The sequence below is a fragment of the Botryllus schlosseri genome, chromosome 12 (assembly GCF_051294905.1).
Source record: "Botryllus schlosseri isolate E-star chromosome 12, Bs_hap1, whole genome shotgun sequence".
Classification (NCBI taxonomy): Eukaryota; Metazoa; Chordata; class Ascidiacea; order Stolidobranchia; family Styelidae; genus Botryllus; species Botryllus schlosseri.
The window spans coordinates 11,263,644-11,268,745 of NC_137247.1; positions in this window are offsets into that span (position 1 = coordinate 11,263,644).

Sequence of the window (5,102 nt, forward strand, 5' to 3'; positions counted from 1 at the left end):
GGACAAGGGAGTGCAGATATAGCCTTTACGGTTTTCTAAGTCATGCACCACCCCTCCATGTTATCCCAGTAATGCATGAGCGCCAAGCAGGGAAATCATGGATACCAGTGTTACTAATCAGGTCTTTGGTCTGACCCGGCCGGGGATCGAACCCGCGACCTACCGATCAAGAAGCCGGACGCTTCACCATTACGCTATCTTGTCGGTAAGATAGCGCGGTGGTATAATCCGCGGCTGCAACACCAATTGGTTGCGGGTTCGAGTCCGACCTAGGTCGACTTCAGAATTCCTACCTAAGTGATGGAGGTTTATCTAGGCTCCTCCTCGCCACCTCATCCGCATAAGCGGTGTCTTACAAAAAGCCTAGAAGTATGGGCCGTGCTATAAGTCGGCAGTTACGGAATAAAAATGAAGAGTATCGGCCTGGTGTAAATGACCACAGCAGTCGACAAACACCATGAATATCTCAAAACAAACAAAAACCTTCGTTTGCGGCCGATTTATTTGTGAGAGAACAAAGGAGGCTCAGTAAAACGCGCGATCATTGAATGATTGGTCGCTCTCACGGGTTACAAAAGCGTTTCGCGAAGATACAGTGATTTTGATTGAAACCGATTACTTGATGACTTGAAATTGACTGGTCAATTTTGCTCCGAGTCGCGGGTCAATCCACATTTCTGATACGCGGAGTCAAGTCAAGTCATTTTAGCAAAGTGGCTCGAGTCAAGTCAAGTCACACGAAAAAGGCAACTCGAATCTGACTCGAGTCAAGTCATGACTCGAGTCATCCCAGCACTGTCCTAACGTCGATTTTTTTTGACAAACGAAACGCGCTTTGTTCAACGCACGTTGTTCAATGTTCATTGTTCCTCGTGGTGTGTATCCGCGGAAATGTTTTCCCCCTGGAGTGGTCACCTATGCTTCTGCGTGCGGTATGATTTAGTAACAAATTTGCAGGGAGAGAGAGAGAGAGAGAGAGAGAGAGAGAGTCTTTATTTTCATCGAACCAAAATACATAACAAACAGCAGTGATGGTGGTACAGAAAATATGCGTGCACAGTATTCGGTATTAGATAGGAATGATCGATAAGACCGTGAAGGTCATCTAGTCTGATCACACCAGCATCAAACAGGTACACTTGACTCAGAACAGTCTGGCTGTAAAAAAATGTTTAGTTACGAAAGGAAAATAGAAAAAAAATTAAACAATGGTAGCAAATGATCAATGAAGCAATGTCTGGGCGAGGTAGGGCAACAGTGTTAGTGTAACGACAAGAGGTGATCAAGTAGGGCTTTTTTGAATCTATTTTAAGGCAATTCACGGATATGTGATGGTAATGCATTCCAGATGATAGGTCCCGAGTAGTCGATAGATCTCTTAGTTAGGTTGCTATTGGGTTGGGGTAAGTAGACGTTTCCTTTAGACGAAGATCTCGTGTAATGGGAATGGACATGTTTAGCAGGTATGAAAAAGTCATCAAACACAGGAGGGAGACTATTGGAAAAATATTTGTGAACAACTTTTGATACTTCGAAGCGATACAGTTCATCAACTCGCAAAATTCGATGCTTACGGTAGTAAGGCGATAAATTGGTACGTAAAGGTACAGATGAGATCAGCCGTATCGCACGGTTTTGCAGGGTTCGAATTCTACACAAAAATGTTGTACATGCATTTCCCCATACTACGATTCCATATTGCAGATGCGAGTGGAAAAGACAAGGCCACAAGGCCAAGACACACCAAGACACAAGGCTCCGTTTCACAAGTCAATCTTACTTTTATAGTCGAGTCATTTTCGATTCACCATCGATTCAAGTTCGAGTCCAAGTCAGCGCGCAGAGGGTCGAGTCCGATTCATGGTATTATGACTCGAGTCGAGTCCAAGTCATTGTGTTGACTGACCAGTTTCCACTTCGAGTCTCGCTAAGTATTCTTCTTATAACTCTGTTTGGTGATATCGAATAGTTCGCATTTATAATATACTAATTGTCCTCATTTTTAGCGGTTTCTGGTCGCATTTTCAGGTACCAGTACCAATAGACGAAATCCCATTAGTGTGGTTACTCTAGTATTCTTCGAAAATCCAATGAAATGTCGGTCTTGGCCGTCTGAGTCTCGAGTCATATGACTTGGTTCGAGTCATGCGCAATGACTCGAGCCCAAGTCGAGTCAATACACAGATTGCCTCGGGTCGAGTCGAGTCATTTCCGTACTTTGACAAAATGACTCGAGTCAAGTCGAGTCATCAGAAAATCGTGACTAGAGTCAGACTCTAGTCGAGTCATGACTCGAGTCATTACAACCCTGCAAATTTGTTTGTAAAAGTACTTGCACGTGTATAACATGTGCGGACATCCTTTCATGACAGTCTGATAGATCAATAAGCGACTGGAAAGCTATATACATTCGGTACAGGATTGCGTGAATACAAGGTAGAAATACCTTAACGAGGGTTGATGAATTTCCAATTTTCTCGCTAATTGCAATTGGTGGTTTTGCGGGCAGTCTTTGCGGACTGCAAAAAATCGAGTAGCGGGCATATGACTGGGAAAGAACGTTCTGAGGCCGTCAATCACGCGATTCGAATCTGTTATAATTGGCGCCTTGGCGGACACATTTTTCTGTGCATTTGCAAGTAAAGTGGCTTAAATGTATCACGTGACGTTACCTATCCCATTTTTCACCAAGTCGCTGTGAGAGTTTAATCACTATATTACGAACGAACTTAAAATAGTAACACAATTGCAGATTTTCGAAATAGAGAACGCAAAATAACCAAACCTAATTCCACGTCGAGAGTGCGACTGTTGAGGAAAGCATGCTTCAACTTCGTGCCGCATATTGTTGACAGTCATTTCATCGACTATATTTAAAATCAGCTTGTATGATTCGAACCAGTGGTTCTCAAAAACTTTTTTAGACGCACCTCCCTTTCTGATAGTGAAAGATTTCGCGCCCCCTTATCGTCATATCAAAAAAATGCAACCAGAATGCTAGCAATCCCCACGCATAGTTTGATGGCATGGAGGTTATGGCAGTTGATGAGAGAATTCTTGAATATGAAATTCGGACTATACACAGAGCAATAACTACGAATTGGAGATAAATCACGCCGAGCGCGCAGATTTCTTGTCAGTTGACGGCTGCTTCGCGCCCCCCAGTTTGAGAACCACTGATCTAAACAGTGGTTACCAAAGTAGGCGTTAGTGAGCTCGGAGGGAGCGCTAGAATCAATTTGGGTGAAGGTGGGCGTTGAGAGATAAAATGGACTTGGAGTGTAAAAGGGGGCGTTATGCACTAAGGAAGTCTATTTGGAAAATATGTAAATTACTAGCTCTCTTCATACGCTAAGAATACATTTATCAATATGATATTACATCGTTCGCCATCGTGTAAGAATTTAAATCGGAAATTGTTACTAATGCCATAGTTATTATGCAACTGCAACGATGACTTTTCTAACAAACCAATCAATTAAGAACATATAGCCAGGGGGGTATATTTAGTGCATTGTCCTGAACGCCTGCACAACAAGGATGAAGTTTGAAGTTACTAAGGCACCACCACGAAGTACGATTGTTTTAAAAGGGACATTGTCTTTTATTTTAATCCGGTCATTGATTGTGTTTGTCACGAAATTCTACATATGTTGTGACTGTCGTGGCGAGCATCGGGGTATGAATTGGAGCAACCCTAAAAGACCATAAGCGCCCACGTATTACGTGAAGGCATCAAACAAAACACCTTATTGCCGGGGTCGGGGATTAGAGAGGGGCATTGGTAACCTATAGTTCGTTGTCGCCTGGGTGGGCTGGAAAAAAGTTGAAAATAGTGATCTAAATAATAAATTGCATGTGTTTCCTATACCTGGGTATTCATTTTGATGTTACGCTGTACAATAACACTAGACGACATTTTTCAACTTATTTTTGCTTTTTTAGAATGATTTATTGAGTTTACCAAATTTGACGACACTGATTCCAAATTTGCTGTCAGAATTCACTCATCACGTCACAATTTTCGCAAAAAATCGAACAAAAATTTTAGTCAAAAACGGCTGTAAGGCGCTTATGCCCGTTTAGGTCCGTATATGATACGAACCACATCCTACAAAGCTCTCAACTAACTTTATTGAACTTGAGGTTTTATTATCTTAAATTAAACCCTCCAAATAATCAGGATTCATAGTATTTCCAACAAATTTAGATGCAGCTTTAATAAAAGAGAGTCATGCTTTTTCCAAATCTATCTAACTAATAAGAAATAGGGGTATTTAGTGAGTGTTCTGATTTGAAGTCCCACATATACACCCTCTATTGCAGGGGTCGCCGACTCAAAATGGGTCGCGGGCCACTTTTTAAAATTCGTAGAGGTCGTGGGCCGCATGACTTCAATAACGATATTAAAATCGGCTACGAAGTCTAACAACCATGTTTTCATAACTCTGCGTCAGTACAACGCTGTGCTCTAGAACCTGGGCGACAGGCATAGTTACCACAAAAGACATAATATTGTATTGAATAAATACAAATACAACAAAAAATATAACGTCTTCGAAAATTTAGGGAAGTTATTAATGCTGTGCTGCATCTTTGGGTGGGATAATTGTTATCAGTACCCTTTGTTGCATGCTGGTCTTTCTTGATATCTTATCAGAATTGTCGGTATCGTGGAAAGATTGGATTCGCCCAAACGGAGGCCTACCAGATGATGATGCGTCCCATAAAGAAATACCAATTTGCAATCGGGATGAGGAAAGCACGATTACAAATTTGTATTTCTTTATGGGGCATCATTTTCCTCTGCTGTTCGCATCTGTACTGTGGGAGTCAAACTACAAAGGACACTACTGTATTAAAATTGAAATTAACTCGCATTGTGCCGCCCGTAGCGCGACAAGAATTTAAATAATAATTCTAGCCTCTCATTAATTCAGTTTGCATATTGCGGGCCGCCAACACATCCCAATTGAATTAATAATTTTCAGCCCAAATAATTTTCCTTTTACTGTCGCAGATTGGCTATCCCTGGACTAAAGAATCGATATTGGCGTTAGCTAGACATGGTACTTGCTGGAAAACTATCTCCTCGTAAAGTT